This window comes from Gorilla gorilla, chromosome 3 (genome assembly GCF_029281585.2).
Source record: "Gorilla gorilla gorilla isolate KB3781 chromosome 3, NHGRI_mGorGor1-v2.1_pri, whole genome shotgun sequence".
Taxonomy (NCBI): Eukaryota; Metazoa; Chordata; class Mammalia; order Primates; family Hominidae; genus Gorilla; species Gorilla gorilla.
This window is the reverse complement of record NC_073227.2, coordinates 208642708-208661096: the sequence shown is the minus strand read 5'-3', so window position 1 is coordinate 208661096 and position 18389 is coordinate 208642708.

The following is an 18389-nucleotide window of genomic DNA, read 5'->3' as shown; positions in this document are numbered from 1 at the left end:
TGAAGTGACATGATTATTTTGTAAGGATATTTTAATCAATAATTCTATCTTTTATATTTACACACGTATTCTTAAAACACTGGATCACCCCATTCCCAATGATTTTACATAATCACACTGAATTGTTATTTCTTATAAAGAAAAACCTAAGAGGGTAAAATTGTATTCGACAAATTTTCCTTTCATTCTCATTTGTAGAAGAAGCTTGGCACAAAGCTACAATCCAGATCACATATGAATACTTTGCTCATGAGAATATGAAGCATGTTTTTCCTCAGATTTTAAGCCTCACAGACAGGGACACAGCCCACACATATAGGCCACAGAGAAATTAAAAACAATTAAATCATTAGAATTAGATTTAGCAATGGCAATCAAAGAGCAATCCATCTAGAATTATGCTGTTTGGTTGATTGTTCACAAAGCAACAAAAGGGGCTAATATTGCTTAATTTGAAAAAAAGGCAAACTGAAGTTTATTTTAACCAATAAACCCACCTGTGTTAAGCATCCAGCTGCTCCGCTTCCATTTGCTAATTACCAAAATGTCCATAATTTATTCATCTCAGGATACACTTATACATCTGTAGGATCATTACTTTGGCGTGTGTAATTGTCTTCGAAATTAAATAAACCAGTGAACAAGAGAAAAGATAAAACTCAAGGGAGAGCTATAGATTTAGCAAAAGATGTTGTTGGATACTAAATAAATTCCAAAACCAAAGAACTTTTATTAAACGGCCAATAGTAACCATTGCATCACTTGCCCATCATTCCTAAATTTAAATCCTCTAAATGTACATTTGTCATTCTGTGGATTATATTAAATTCACCTCTTTATAGGTTTCTCAATATTTCAATTACCTTTTAAAATTTCACAGAAGCAAAGATCTTGAAAAATAACACTATTCTCAAACCATCATCCTAGCTACCCAGGACTGATTCTGATAGTTGAAAGTTGAGTTCCTTCAAAGGTGGACAAATCTGCATTCTACAGATTACATGTGTGGTTTGGAATTTGCCTTTTAAAATATTAATTAGTATTTCTTTAATTTTAACTTTTTGACTTCCTTCTTTCTGGAACATTCAAGTCTATGAAACCCTTACTATTCTCCCCATCTCCCTGTGATGGAATGAGCCACTGGGAATTGTCTGGGCCTCCATGACTGGAGAGGCCAGCATGACTATCTTACACTGATGAAGGGCACTGGCTCTAGGTAGGGAAGACCTGAGTTTGAACCACTGCCCTATCATTTAGTGACTATGGGACTTTGGACAAATTATTCACGTTTTCTGATTTTTAATTCTCTCCTTTGTAAACAATCCCAGCTCATGAAAATGTTATGTGAAACAATGAACATATATTTTCAATATGTATTTTCATAATACTTTGAACAATGTCTGCAACAATAATACTCAATAAATGTGAACTCTTATGTTGCAAGTGAACTCAAGCATCAGTAAATTACTGAACTAGAAGACTTTTAATGTCTTTTCCAATGCTGGGGTGATATACTACTCTGATTTTCTGGATTACTTCTTCGTACCTCTCATTTTGCAGGTAACTTATACCACCCGTTTTGCTATTTACCTTCACAGGTGTCTATCTTATTTTCACCTAGATAATAATTTCCTTGAAGGCAGGCAGTGTGTCATATGTTATTGTTATTTTCCCCAGGGCACTATGGAGCACAATTTCCTATACACAGCAGATTTTCTAAATGTAATTCTGTTGATGATACTGATAAGTGCCTTAGACATACTTCTCTCCCATCCTGTCAGTAGTAATTAATTAAGATTACCTAGATGTCTCTGTTATTCCTCGAGAGTAAGGTAAGTGCCTTGAAGAGTGTGGGAGGCCACACAGTGTTCTAAAGGTTCCTTTTATTCTCCAAGAGGAGTTTAGGCACCAGAAACATCTGGCATATTAAATGAGAATTTACTTGTTTTTTGCCTGAATTTGCCTAAAAATTCATAGAGTGACATTTGCCTAAAAATTCATAGAGCTTTGAAACAAATAATACTTTGATGGCTTCCTGCATCTGTAACACTGAGGAAAATCAAGTGCTGTTTTTCAGATAGTTTGAAAATACTTGTAAAGGGTGGTTTCAGAGCTAATATGAAAAAAGGAACAGGACTCACTGCAGGGCACAGATGGTTCCAAAGGACTGTGCAAGCATCAGCAGGACACACTAAGCTCTGAAACAGCCTGTATTTGTCTATTCTCATGCTGCTAATAAAGATATACCCCAAACTGAGTAATTTATAAAGGAAAGAGGTTTAATGCGCACACAGTTCCACATGGCTGGAGAAGCCTCACAATCATGGTGGAAGGCAAAGGAGAAGCAAAGTCATGTCTTACACGGCAGCAAGCAAGAGAGCATGTGCAGGGCAGCTGCCCTTTAAAAAACCATCAGATCTTGTGAGACTCATGCAGTATCATGAGAATGGCATGGGAAAGACCCGCCCCCGTGATTCCATTACCTCTCACCGGGTGTTTCCCACTACATATGTGGGCATTGTGAGAGCTACAATTCAAGATGAGATATGGGTGGGAACACAGCCAAACTATATAATTCTTTCCCTGAACCCTCCCAATTCTCATGTCCTTACATTTCAAAACCAATCATGCCTTCCCAACAGTCCCCCGAAGTCTTAACTCATTTCAGCATTAACTCAAAAGTCCACAGTCCAAGGTCTCATCCGAAACAAGGCTAGTCCTTGCCACCTATCAGCCTGTAAAATCAAAAGCAAGTTGGTTACTTCCTAGATACAATGGGGGTACAGCCATTGGGTAAATACAGCCATTCCAAATGGGAGAAATTGGCCAAAACAAAGGGAATACAGGTACCATGCAAGTCTGAAATCCAGCAGGGCAGTCAAATCTTAAAGCTCTAAAATAATCTCCTTTGACTCTATGTCTCACATTCAGGTCATGCTGATGACCTGGTGGGCTCCCACAGCCTTGAACATCTCTGCCCCTGTGGCTTTACAGGGTACAGCCCCACTCCTGGCTGCTTTCCCAGGCTGGCATTGTGTGTCTGTGGCTTTTCCATGTGCACCGTACAAGCTGTTGGTGGATCTACCATTCTGGGGTCTGGAGGATGGTGGCCCTTTTCTCACAGCTCCACCAGGCAGTGCCCCAGTGGGGACTCTGTGTGGGACCTCCCACACTACATTTTCCTTCTGTGCTGCCCTAGCAGTGGTTCTCCATGAGGGCTCTGCTCCTGCAGTGCACCTCTGCCTGGACATCGAGGAATTTCCGTACATCCTTTGAAATCTAGGCTGAGGTTCCCAAAGCTCAGTTCTTGACTTCTGTGCACCTGAAGGCCCAACACTGCAGGTAGGATGCCAAGGCTTAGGGCTTGCACCCTCTGAAGCAATGGTCTGAGTTGTACGTTGGCCTCTTTTGGCCATGGCTGGGATGCCGGCCACCAAGTCCTGAGACTGCACAAAGCAGCCAGGTCCTGAGCTCAGCCCGTTAAACCATTTTTTTTCCTCCTAGGCCTCCAGGACTGTGATGGGAGGGGCTGCCATGAAGACCTCTAACATGTCTTGGAGACGTTTTCTCCATTGCCTTGGTGATAAATATTTGGCTTCTCATTACTTATGCAAATTTATGCAGCAGGCTTGAGTTTCTCCTCAGAAAATGGGTTTTTCTTTTTTGTTGTTTTTTGAGATGGAGTCTCCGTCTATTGCCCAGGCTGGAGTGCAGTGGCACAATCTCAGCTCACTGCAACCTCTGCCTCCTGGGTTCAAACAATTCTCCTGCCTCAGCCTCCCGAGTAGCTGGGACTACAGGCGTGCGCCACCACACCCAGCTAGTTTTTTTGTACTTTTAGTAGAGACTGGGTTTCACCATGTTGGCCAGGCTGGTCTCAAACTCCTGACCTCGTGATCTGCCTGCCTCAGCCTCCAAAGTGTTGAGATTACAGGCATGAGCCACTGTGCCCAGCCTGGGTTTTTCTTTTCTATCACATTGTTAAGCTGCAAATTTTTCAAACTTTTATGCTCTGCTTCCCTTTTAAACATAAGTTCCAATTCTAAACCATATCTTCGTGAATACGTAAAATTGAATGCTTTTACCAGCACCCAAATCACCTGTTGAATGCTTTGCTGCTTAAATTCTTCTGCCAGATTCCATAAATCATCTCTAAGTTCAAAGTTCCACAGATCTATAGGGCAGGGAGAAAATGCTGCCAGTCTCTTTGCTAAAACATAACAAGAGTCGCCTTTGCTCTAGTTCCCAACAAGTTCCTCATCTCCATATGAGACCACCTCAGGACTTTATTGTCCATATCACCATCAGCATTTTGGTCAAAGCCATTCAACAAGTCTCTAGGAAGTTCCCAACTTTCCCACATCTTCCTGTCTTCTGATCCCTCCAAACTGTTCCAACCTCTGCCTGTTACCCAGTTCCAAAGTTGCTTCCACATTTTTGGGTATCTTTACAGCAGCACCCCACTACCCAGTATGAATTTTCTGTATTAGTCCATTCTCACACTGCTAATAAAGACATACCTGAGTCTGATAATTTATAAAGGAAACAGGTTTAATGGACTCACAGCTCCACATGGCTGGGGAGGCCTCACACATGGCAGAAGGCAAAGGAGACGCGAAGGCATGTCTTACTGGCAGCAGGCAAGAGAGCTTGTGCAAGGGAACTGCCCTTTATAAAACCATCAGGTCTCATGAGACTTATCCACTATCATGAGAACAGCACAGGAAAGGCCCGCCCCCATGATTTGATTACCTCCCACTGGGTCCCTCCCAGGACACATGGGAATTATGGGAGCTACAATTCAAGATGAGATTTGTGTGGGGACACAGCCAAACCATGCCACACCCCAACAACTGTGTTTTACAGAGAGAGTTAAGTGAAAATCTTTTCTTGAAAATATTCATAGGCCCATGTTTTCACTGGGCCGGGGGAAATCCTTTTTATGCGTGCCAGGTTCTGCAGTGATAAGTCCCCCTTTCTTTCTTTCACCCATGGTGTCCATTGTTTCAAGCAATGTCTGGAACTAAAAACACCCAACTTGTCGGTCAGAACATCATGTGTTCCCCACATGGAAACCTGTATCTGCAGAGCTTGCTTTAACTAATTCTACTGTGCAAACATTAAAAACTGTGCTAGCTCTGCTACACTCAGCAATTAGAATCTAGTTTTTCTGACAGGCCTACTGAGATTTTTCTTAACTACAAAGCTTCCATCCTACACCTTGAGAGGAAAAATTGAGGGCAGAAGGGAAGGAAAATTTTGCCTTTCGGCAGCTTTCCCTCTAAAGTTAATGGTCAGCTTAAAAACACAATTGCCATTCTTCTACTATGCAGTAAAAAGGCTGCACACATTCAGTGCAACTCAATGCAAGCACATGGGCAAAGGAAATCACTGGAATGGTTCACTGGGGCTGCTTCTACACATTTACCCTTGCTCAATCTTTTTGTTCAATACTCAGCCTTGAGTTTGCCTTCCAGCGCTATCTACCTTTCAGCACTGAATCCAGAGTGTGCTCTTCTAGGCACTCTAATTTTCTTGCATTTAACCTTTAAAAAATTGACAGTTTTTCTCCTCTTTACAATTTTATGACTTTGGAGTCCATAAAAGCAGGAAATAAAATGCCATTTTCTTTTTCCAAATTAAAAAAAAATCTGAAAAGAGAACACAAAACGAATTGTTGGACTGTCAAGATCTTCCATGTGAAGACATTGAATAATGAAATCAAAACAGATAATCAAGTATAGGTCAATTCATATTTGCATTCCAGCATTTCTTTAAAATAATATGACACATGAGGATTTTCTGCAGATCTGAAATGCCTCTTATTTTTAAAATCTTCTAAAACATATTTTTAATGTTTAGCCATTGTTTAGTGCATATTGCCTTGCAGAGGAATGTCATAAAATATAAGAATAGCTAAGAGTTATGACCTTTAAATCATTATTATTCATTATATTTGTTTGAAAATATTGTAAAAGGTTTTCATACACTGTATCACTCTGCGAATGCTGGATTCAAGTGCTCAGCTGCAGGCTCCATATCAAGCAATTAGAATACATATAGTATAGACTAGCTATATTTAGACATATGGTCAGTTATACAGTAAACATGGAAAATATATTTGAAATTAAAACTTGGAAAGTCTTAGAAAAGTCTGGATTTTCTAAAACACTCAGTTATCCGTGAATGAAAAGATTCTGTGTATGTGTGTAGCTCTGTTTTCTAACAAGCCATTTATTCTAAGCAGAAGTCCTATCTCAATGTTGGACGGTTAATTAACAAGGATGAAGGCTCTGCTCGGTACCCAGTGCTCCCGAGAGCCCTTGCAGGGGACTCTGGTCAACTGTTCCTGTCAGACTTCAGCAAGTTAATAGGTAACAACTTCTCATTTTTCATATTTTCAAAAATCACTCTGAAGAAAGATCAAAATATCATGCTCAGAACTATTAATGTTCTAAATGTTAAAAATCAGCAACATTAATGAACTTGTTATATGGAACAACATATTAATAAACTGAGCTCTAGACATGGAAGAAACTAAGTCTTCAGCGATATACATTTTCCAGTGATCTGTGCACATGTGTAATTAACATGTTTTGGTCATGGTATCAATGTGTAAAATCATAGAAGATTAGCATTTGAAGGGTAATTGGAGCCTACACACAGCACGCACATGCTCACATGCATGTCCACATGGGCACCCTGCATTACCCTCCCCAAGGAAGAAACCTTCCTCCAGTTGATTTTCCATAGAATTTTTCCCAAATCAATCTGTAGGCCCTTAGTAGTGGTAACTAATCATCCCCTAGGCATTGTCTTCTCCAATGCCACTGCAACCTCCCCTCCCTGATCCCCCCAGCCCTCTCACCAATTAAAAAACCACCTCTCGGCCAGGCGCGGTGGCTCACGCCTGTAATCCCAGCACTTTGGGAGGCCGAGGCGGGTGGATCACAAGGTCAGGAGATCGAGACCATCCTGGCTAACATGGTGAAACCCTGTCTCTACTAAAAATACAAAAAATCAGCCGGGCGCGGTGGCGGGCGCCTGTGGTCCCAGCTACTAGGGAGGCTGAGGCAGGAGAATGGCGTGAACCCAGGAGGAAGAGCTTGCAGTGAGCTGAGATCGCGCCACTGCACTCCAGCCTGGGCGACAGAGCCAGACTCCGTCTCAAAACAAAACAAAACAAAACAAACAAACAAAAACACCTCTCAGGAACATTAACGTTGGGGGGTAAACAAAAACAAAAATAAATTTAAAAACCCCACCTGAGACATAGGAGTCTAGGAACGTAGAAAGACTTAAGCTATTGGTGAAGAATGAATTTGCTGCGACACTTTGGTGAGGAAGGATCTGAGATCAATTGAACCTAATGTTGCACGTGCTCTTGCCATGATTTTTGTTGCAATGATGACATGCTGCTAAGGAAAGAAAAGAAGTTCTAAAACTTTCAGTCATTCATGAATAAATCTTTCCTATTACGTATTGTTAGCTAATTTTTCTTGATGTCAATGCCTGTTTTCTTTGTGCCTTGTTGCTATTTTTAAACAACACCTGATTATAATGTTATTCTTACTAAAAAAACAGCTCCTTTATGCTCCAAAGAGTTAAAGAAACATAACACCTTTTCTTTTAGCCGGGCCATGGGAAGGAGGTAGTGAGCCTTTTGCGACTGTGTAGGGAATGATGAGTGGGGTCCATTGAAGGCCATTCCCCTGATCTTTCTTAGCTGCCTATGGAAGGGAGCTCTGTCCTAGAAAAATCTGCTGGCTTGGCAGAGGAGCTGCTATTGAAATAAATTGGTTACCAAATGTTTATTACATTTTATGTTTTCCTCTCATCATAATCCTTCATAATGTGTTTAAACAATTAATTGCCACAATATCCAGCCTTCTGAAGCTGAGAAAGGGGCCCTGGGTACACTGAAAGAGCTATGAGCCCCTATTTGGGCAAGAGAGAGAAGAGGTTTTTTGCTGTTGTTATTTAATCACATATTAACTTTGCAGTTATTAAGTGTTTCCAATTTAACATGAACAACCAATTGTACTTAGAGAGACATATTAGGGTATTATGAGCTTTTCACACCCTGTGTACTCAAGAGTCACGCACTGTTTCTTGTTGGGGGCAGAAGGTGTGAGGCAGTGCCTCGTGGGAACTTTCTTAGGTGAAGAAAAGGTTAGTAAACTTCTCCCTGTAAATAATTCTCTCACATAGCCTAAGTTATATTAGTATGTAATAGTCAAAATAAAATACCACCTGGCTCTATCTTCTCTTTCTATGTTCAGAGTAATTCAACTAAGCCGAAAAACTCCGTTTTTCAAGCATACCCTGCACTTTTTTTTGCCAATTATATTGAAAATATGTATTAGATGCTAAGTCTGCATGTCATACTTTATTTCATGTAATCTTCACCTTTATTAGGTAGGAACTATTATTATCCTCATGTCACAGATAAGGAAAATTGAGGCTTCAGGATTTAAGTGACTTATTCAAGGTCATTTGATTAGCAAAGGGGGCAGGGACAATGTTTCAACCCAAGCAGTCTGACTTCAGAGCTCTTTTATCTATTGGTCGGTCTATCTATCTGTCTGTCTGTCTGTCTGCCTGTCTATCTATCTATCTATCTTCTATCATCTAATCTATGTATCTTTTTATGTATGTATATATCTATCCGTATGTATGTATCTATCATCTAATCTATGTATCTACTTATGTATGTATCTATCTGTATGTATGTATGTATCTGTCTATCTACCTACCTACCTACCTACCTACCTACCTACCTACCTATCATCAATCTTCTAGCTAGCTACCCAGCTGGCTATCAGAGTATGGGGAGGTTTGCTCCCTATCTTCCATATGACAAGCTATTCTCAAATGTATAGTAATCCTTATTTCTTAGGTCACTAGTAAAATTTAAGAACAAGATGCAGGCAACTTCTCAGAAACTCCCTGTACCTGGGTGAGCTTGTTGACTGATGGGCCTCACTATAAACTGATTAAGGAGCCAGTCATTTTCTTGGTAGATTCCCAAAATCAATATCCAAATTTCATTCCTTTTGAGTTATTCTTTTGCCTGAATGATATTATCTAGGGTGCCAGTGTTCAGGGTTCAAGTGCAAGGGACAGGGCTGTCACTCTTCAGGATGGAGACACCAGTTTCATCCCTCTGTGTTCAGCAGCACCTGACACTCCCTCTGGGGCAGTGCCTTACACCTACACACAGCTTCTCTGAATGAGTGTCTGCAGAAAGCAAACCTTGCTTCTGCCAGGATGAGGAGAAGCAATTTCCCATGACTGCATGGAATCAGGGAGAGTACTTGGGAGCCTAACTCAACTTCTATCCAATCCTATTGCTGTCAGCTACCTCATCCTTATCTAGTATTTGGAGGGCTTGGAGGTGCCTCCAACCCTGACTTGTGACCAACAGTCAAGCTTTGAAGATTTCTTTCTCTTAAAATGTGCTTCCAAAGGACTATAAATCATGCTGCCATAAAGACACATGCACACGTATGTTTATTGCGGCACTATTCACAATAGCAAAGACTTGGAACCAACCCAAATGTCCAACAATGATAGACTGGATTAAGAAAATGTGGCACATATACACCATGGAATACTATGCAGCCATAAAAATGATGAGTTCATGTCCTTTGTAGGGACATGGATGAAATTGGAAATCATCATTCTCAGTAAACTATCGCAAGAACAAAAAACCAAACACCGCATATTCTCACTCATAGGTGGGAATTGAACAATGAGAACACAGGGACACAGGAAGGGGAACATCACACTCTGGGGACTGTTGTGGGGTGGGGGGAGGGGGGAGGGATAGCTTTAGGAGATATACCTAATGCTAAATGATGAGTTAATGGGTGCAGCACACCAGCATGGTACATGCTTACATATGTAACCAACCTGCACATTGTGCACATGTACCCTAAAACTTAAAGTATAATAATAATAATAATAATAAAATGAGCTTCACTCAACTCCTACCAGTGTCATATCGTCAAATACCTCCTCTCCCTTCAAATACACCACAAATGCTCCATGCTCCATGAAGCCCCAGTTCTTTTTTCATTCCAGTATTATCACTTTGTGTGAAATGTTATATTCATGTTTAATTATGCCCCACAAATTCCATACCTTTTCAGGACTAAATTTGAAAAATGTTCTTCATGCTTCTGTAAGTATCTAGTAAGAAACATTCAGCAGCACATTTTACATCAGAATAACAATAGCCAGAGGATAGTTCTTGACGTGTTCCCTTCTTTTGGTCATTATTGCATAAGAAGAAAAATCTTTCCTAGATTATACATTTTTCATAGCTTTGCTTCATAATTAATTAATAATTAGAAAGAAGTTAAACAAATTAGATAAATTTTGTAATGTGTAAGTGCCTATTTTGGGTTAGACACACATCAATGCTAATTTTCACAACAACCCTGCAAGACTGTTTTTTTTTTTTTTTTTTGGAGGTACTATTATTATTATTATTATTATTTTATTATACTTTAAGTTTTAGGGTACATGTGCACAATGTGCAGGTTTGTTACATATATATACATGTGCCATGTTGGTGTGCTGCACCCATTAACTCGTCATTTAACATTAAGTATATCTCCTAATGCTATCCCTCAAGACTGGTATTGTTATATCCATTTAACAGCTGATAGAACTCATGCTTGGAGAGGTTAGGAAGTTTGCTCAGTAATGATCATTTATATTTACACAACATATATGTAACAAACAAATCTTCGTGATTATTATTATCCAGCTTCTACAAGTGAGAAAAAGTCTTTGGAACAGCATTTCTCATGACATGATGTGTGAAACAGGCCCCTGAGACGTGTTTAGGGGTCCCCAGTACTGTTTCAAGGCCTTGGTGAGGTCAAAGCATTTTAGTAAGGAGACGTTGTTTGCCATTGTTGCTCTCATTCTCCCGTGGGCACGCAGTGTTCTCCAGAGGTTTCACGAAGAGTGACTACGCGATCACTCTGACAGCCAATGGAACGTGTGCCTGTGTATTCTTGTGTTTAAAAAATTTCTCAGTTTAAATTTTAATATGCCATATATTGACAGAGATAGTCAACATATATATAAACTCCTGAAGCCCCCAATAATTCTTAAAGTGAAAAGGTATCCTGAGACCAAGAAGTTTAACAACTGCTGCCTTAAAGGAATATATTCCTTATATTCCACGAGGAATACAACTGATTTCTAGTCGAAATGAACTGACAATACAGATATTCTGTGGTCTTCATAGTAGACTCTGCCTCTCACATGGTATTCATGGTATTTTTGGATATCAGAATCTTCTCAATTTTAGCAGATATTTAACTTTCCTGGAGGATAGCCTTTATATATCCAATAGAACAATTTTGTCAATTGGTAGTCAAATTATATTGACCTAAGTTAGTAAACAATTTCACCTGAAGACCCACAGATGTCTCTTTTCAACGGCAGACGCATTCAATATTATCACAGAAATTCACCTGGAATCCAATTTACTTCGGGGCATTTGATATTGCAGAATTTCACTATGTGGCCAATAATGATGTCTGTACAACATACTTTGCTTTGCGGCCTCTTGTTTGTAGCTGGCTTTTACTAAACAAAGTGACTTCTTGGGAAGTTAATCTCTTTGATATTTACAATATAGAAAAAATCAAAATTTCTTACAAAGAGTCTTTGAAAAGCCTAGATATAAGATTAAATCCTTGTAGGTTGCTGCCGGACTGATGATTGGAAAGCTACCTAGAAAAGCTGCCAAATTGGGCATTTTTGCGTATGATACATGCTAGAGAAAATTTTGCAAAGAGTATTTTTTTTAACCAACTGGACTTTAAGTTTCTGTGAGCCACACACTGTTTTTCTAGACATTCAAGCTTTACTGTCCTGGAAATTATGATGGCAATTTTTCTCTGAGTTTTAAGTGTATATTTAGCACTAGAAGACTCACGATAAATTATTAAGATCTTACAGAAATTATCATTAATGAGATGTTGAAAAGATTATCTCAAACTTCAGGTTTTATTCTAGGGATCCAACATTTTGACTCAGAAAAGATTAAATTGAGAGTTTAAAAAAATAAAATGCGATTTTTTCAAAATTCCTTAAATCAAATATCTAACAAGTGAGTACACTTTCCAACATCCCAGCCATTTTACTTGCACCAAGGTTCCTAGAGTGCATGAATAATACTGATTGCTGCGGTTGAATCGATTGTGCAACAATCCACATGGATCATGAAGACAGCTGAAATGAGACCAGCCACGGGGCAGTTTGTTTATTTTACGTATATAGATATAGCTTTAATTCCCAGCACAGAAGTCTCAGAGAAATATTCCTAATACAAATATATTTTTTTGACTGAATACACATTAAAGGGTCATTTTCTCTCATGCTGTAGGGAACAAGTGCTCAGGGAAATGGTCTCAGCATGTTGACACTGCATTTGAGGTTTGTAATGAAGTACCTTATTCTCCACCCTACGGGTTAGAAACTGGACTCTGGTAAGTCCACACAGAGAAATGATCTGCAGGTGTTATAGTTAGGAAGGAGAGATCCATGGTACTCCTAATGGGAATAAAATGCCCCCAGCATTGTAATCATAATGCTTTCTGAATTTTTGTAATTTGTTTTCTCCACATTTAGTTTCAAGCAAGGTTTGAATTACATAAGAGATAGATGCTTCCAAGAAAATGTCCAACTAAAAGCTCTAGGTCTCCTCTAAAATTTTCTTGGGTGAGTACAAAGTCTGACAGTGGCAACTAAAACAAGGATTGAGTCTGAGAAAACAATTGGTGAAGAAGTGAGCAACATTTGCTATCTGCAATCAATATTTGTGAAATATGACACAGGTAAAATTTGAAAGAACAGTCATCAAGAATTATGAGAGAAGGTCCACATATTAAAATGACTAAATCCCAAGATACAACCTTAATCCATTAAGTGTTTTTTTGTTTTGTTGTTGTTGTTGTTTTCTTTTAAAAAAAGACTGTAGAATCCAGTTAACACAAAAGAACTTGGACAGAAGGACTGGAGTTTATAAAAATGAGACTTGGCTTTCGCTTTTGTGAGCAGCTAATTTGAAATACTGTAACACTTTTTAGGTGAGTTTAGTATGTCACAATTTCTACGAAATCTCTAGGCTAGATAGTCACCTTCTTTCAACTATAATCTTTCAGAGCAAAACGACTTATTTCTACTTTGTCGCCTACTATTGTTATTTTCTTTGAACTTGTAGTTGGCCAAAAGTTTCTTAATTGTTCTTTCTATAAATGTTGGGTTTTGATTTCATTTTGTGTCTAATTGGCAAATAAGGGTTGCCTGCTATTTTTCTATAAACTTTTTTCTTAGCAAAAAAAAAAAAAAACATGAAAACATCACTTATTTGTGTTCATCAGTGTTCATCAGTTTTCTAACACAAACACTTGATGTTTTCATTTGTGCCATGGTTTCTAAATAGATCAGTGAATCGCATTAGAAAAGTGTCCCTTTTTAGAAATCCTCTTGTTCCTTCAGTGCTGGACGGGTCCCCTTCATTACTGGGCATGCCAGAATTCTTTAAAGTTCTTCTGGAGTAGTCAGTCATCTACAAGGAAATCTGACTGGGAGCTTGAAGTCATGTAGAAGGACTTCTTATTTTTGACTCTGTATCAGTGCAAGTTTACTCTTACGTTGTCATATTATGTGGGAATCTTTCTGACAAAAGTGTCAACTTTTCAGAGAGACTTTTTTAAAGAGTGAAGTCAAAGCTGCTCTGACAAATAATTTCCTAGTTGTTCCATATAACTCCGAAAGAATTTTACATGTGTGAAGCTTACTTCATATCTACCATTATATTTAGCACAATACTAGCTGTACAGCAAACAGGGCATGGGAAGCAGTAAACCATTAGTAAATTGAATGTGTTTTAAGTATTCTAAATATATATACAGACACGAGGGATACACATACACAAACACAGTTGTAGGTCTGAAGTCTTCTCTTTTCACTGTAACGATTTTCATATTATTCAACAAAAATGATCCATCACTTACATGCATTATTTCTAATAGAATATACCTTATGTTATTAATGTCCTATAGACAGGGCACATTTATCTCCAATCAACAGCACGCAGGTGCTATAGCTGGGTGCTGTACTCAGATATTAACTTGTGTGTGTAAGTTTTGCTTTGTTTTGTTCTCCTCCTCCAACCCCTACCCCCATGCACACATTTTAACCTGTCTGTTTCTTTCAGTCAAGAAGATACCACAATGTCTTAGGAGGGAGCAGGAAGAAAAGTCTAAGTTCTTTGAAGAAATTAAAGACTTTTCAGACGAAGCAGAAGAAATGTACAAGAGAATTAGCTCACCAAAGAAGAGTATCATCTTGGAGCTGCAAATAGGAGAAAGGAGCTGTTTCCCCACCACAAATTAGAAAAAAAAAAATGTCTTCAATGGTTGAAGGGGAACAGAAAAGAAGACTATATATTTTGAGGTCCTGCATCAGGGGAAACCCAGCCCCAGATTTCTGGCATTGCTTCCTGGAGGCTGTCAGCCTCCAGGTGAGTGTGGATTCAAAGAGCAGCTGGCAGAGGGAAGTAGGGGCAATTTCAAAAAGATCTTGTCCCCAGTGTAGCGGAGAATCCGCCAAAGCCGTGGACCAGGATGGGGCCGTGTGAGATGAGTCAACACCTGACTCACCCATAACATGGATACTGAGGACTCAGGCAAGCGTCCCTCCTCTCCACCCTGACACCCTTGACAACTTTAAGATGTAGAAACGGTCTGTAACACCACTGCATGGTGGGTAGAAGCCCTCAACCTGACGAAGCCTGTGTTCTACCAGTACTGTAAAACAAGAATTTTCTTTCTTTTTTTTTTTTCCAAAGGAAGAAAGGAAGGAAAGAGAGAGGGAGGAAGGAAAGAAAGAAAGAGAGTAAGAAGGGAAAAAAGGAAGGGATAAAGAAAGAAAAAGAAGGAAGGAAAGAAACGAAGGAAGGAAGAGAGGAAGAACAAAAGTTCTCTGAAAAGTAATTTGGAGGAAAGAGACTATTCCAGTGAATAGTTTGCCTCCAGTTTAAAGTGAAGATGCATTCTCCAAACAAAAGTTTAACATCAGAAATTGATCTAGTTAAATAACAAATTTATATGCTTACATTGTGGATTTTGGATTCTGACATTTCCATCTGGAGCAAGCATATTAGAGAAGAGTAATAGGATGTCTGAAGAATTTAAATAACTTCCTCAGGATGATAAAACTGATAAGTAGCAAAGCCAGATATGAATTCTGGTCTGTCTGACTGCCAAGATCCATGATCTGCTTACTATGTTTTCCTATATTGACATGTTTTACTATGTTTCTTATACTCCAGGATTAGAGCAATAGTCTTAGCCCAAGAAATGGAAGCCATCTGCAAAGACAGTACATGGACAGTTGTGCCTGGGACTAGGAGAGTGAATCTAATTTAAAAGGGGAGTGGGCAGTCTGCAGACCAAAATCGAATGCTCTAATTCAATTTACAAGTCATAAAGCTGATGATTTGAATTCTGCTAGATTCCCCAACTATTGCTTAACTGGATGAAAACGTGTAGGAAAAAGTGGTATGGTCAGTACACCAGTACCCAGCTGCTCACTAACCTGCACACTCATGCACAAGATTTGAAAACAGAATTAAAAACAGATTAATGATTCTAACACTTATTCCTACTGTCATACCTCAACCAGATAGTTAAAAACAAGTATGATATTATATGACATTTATATATCTGTTAAAGACCAAGCAAATTCAATGCCTTTAAGAAGCTTATAAGATAAGGCATTCACGTGTCCTTAACTGTAGTTCTTAAGATCATACATTTTTTGCTTTATTTCAAGCTTATTTTGTATTTTATCTCAGACTTTTTTGAAGCATATTCCTGGTTTATATTTCAGCACTTCCTTCCCTCCAGATTTTCTACTTTGCATTTTTCCAGGCTGCTGTCATTTTTTGGTTGATATTTATTTCCTACCTTGGCAACACTTCCTTGTGTTAATATGACCTTCACATTTATCTTTGCACCATCTTTGATTTGAGTAGTCTCTATTTTGTTCACTGGATTGGATCAATAAGTTTTTAACCTATGTCTTTGGGGATGTGTTGGTTGTGATTTCAAATCTCATTCCAGTGTTTTCTGCGAGACGCCTCAAATGAGAAAGAATCATTATTTTGGGAAGTGGTGATTACAAAGGGAATGGAGCAGTAAATGGACATTGTATATTGCAGCATGGGCCAAGTCAAATAAAAGTCAGGAGGATGTATTTCTATTGGTGTATTTATTTATAGGCATCAGAGCATACAGTCTGAAAATAATAATTAGTGTCATAATATCCAACATTATTGTGTCAGGAATCTTTCTAAGGGACTTATCTGTATGAAGATATCTAATCTCTATAAGAACTCTAAAAATTAGGTACAATTATTAAGCCCCAATTTACAGATGGGAAAACTGAAACAGACGTCAGACAGCTAGAAAGTGGCAGAGCCAGAAGTCTCTTTTACATGTGTGTGTGGTGTGTGTGTGTGTGTGTGTGTGTGTGTGTGTGTGTGTGTGTGTGTGGTTAAAGGGTATGGTTAGTAAAATCACTGCTGAACCTTAATGAAATGTTACTTTTTTTTTTTTTTTTTAGATGGGGTCTTGCTCTGTTGCCAGGCTGGAGTGCAGTGGCCTGATCTTGGCTCACTGCAACCTCTGCCTGCTGGGTTCAATCGATTCTCCTGCCTCAGCCTCCCGAGTAGCTGGGATTACAGGTGCGCGCCACCATGCCCAGCTAATTTTTATATTTTTAGTAGAGACGGGGTTTCACCATGTTGGCCAGGCTGGTCTCGATCTCTTGACCTCGTGATCTGCCCACCTCAGCCCCCCAAAGTGCTGGGATTACAGGCTTGAGCCATGGTGCCCAGCCATGAAATGTTACTTAAATATCAGATGACAAGATATCTCTTCCTGCTGAAAGGCATGGGTTCTTTTCTCTCCTCTCCAGACAGAATCTCCCCAGTTCTTCATGGGTAAGCGTAAGAACCCTTCCCACCCTCCTCATTCTCCTTGCATGACAACTCATTCACCTTAGGTGGTGACCACGATGGTGGGCTGACTCAAAGGCCAATACCTCAGTGACCCAGGCCTTCAGTTTCACTAGGAATGCATTTGTCTGAGTCTAGGCCATGAAAATATAAGTAACTTTTTAAAGACTCCAATTGACTTGAGCAGTAAATCTAATTTTGGGAAGAATGTGGGTCAGACCATTTGCTAAAGTGACTGTGAAGTCTACTTTGAAGTTCAGGAGCTTTGGAGGCATAAAACCTAGAAGGCAAATCTCAGCTCTACTACCAGCCAGTTGAGTAGCCCTGGACAAATATCTTCTTTAATATTCAGTTTCTTAAAGTGTTGGGGAACTGTTAGAAACAAGGCACAGAAGCATCCATCAGGCAGGTTCTCAATGAGCTTTAACTATATTTGTATCCAAAAGAAAAAAAATCCTACAGAAAAGAGGAGAACATTTACAAATACTTGGTCTTAAAAAACATATTTCCCACGCAAATAAAATACTTAGCATATTTTCCTGAGCCCACAGAATAACTAATATATGGTGACTGATAATATAATCGAATAGAATGGCTCAAACTAATGTTGAATTAATGAAAGCCACATATTGTAATTCACACATCATGGTCAGCATTAAGGAATTACAATCACAAACCTGTTTCAAGGGTCTTGTTCTGTTGTAGTGGTTCCCATGTTGGAAGTTCTCAATCCTGGCCGGGTGCGGTGACTCACGCCTGTAATCCCAGCACTTTGGGAGGCTGAGGCGGGAGGATCATGAGGTCAGGAGATCGAGACCATCCTGGCTAACATGGTGAAACCCTGCCTCTACTAAAAATACAAACAATTAGCCGAGCATGGTGGCGGGCGCCTGTAGTCCCAGCTACTTGGGAGGCTGAGGCAGGAGAATGGCATGAACCCGGGAGGCAGAGGTTGCAGTGAGCCAAGATCATGCCACTGCACTCCGGCCTGGGCGACAGAGCGAGACTCTGTCAAAAAAAAAAAAAAAGAAAGTTCTCAATCCTAAGGGTGCAAGGAGATAGCAAGAGGATTGAGAGCGCTCCTCTTAATGAGCCAGGGCTGCTATAACAAAATACCATAGACTGGATGGCCTAAAGCACAGATACTTATTTCTCACAGTTCTGCAGTCTGGAGGGCTGAGATCAGGCTGCCAGCACTGTTGGGTTGTGGTATGGGCCCTCTTCCTAATTTGCAGAATGCTGCCTTCTTGCTGCTATGTTCTTACGTGGCTTTTCCTTGATGCGTGTGTTTGGAGAGAGATCTCTCTCTCTTCCTATTTTTAGAAGGCCACTAATC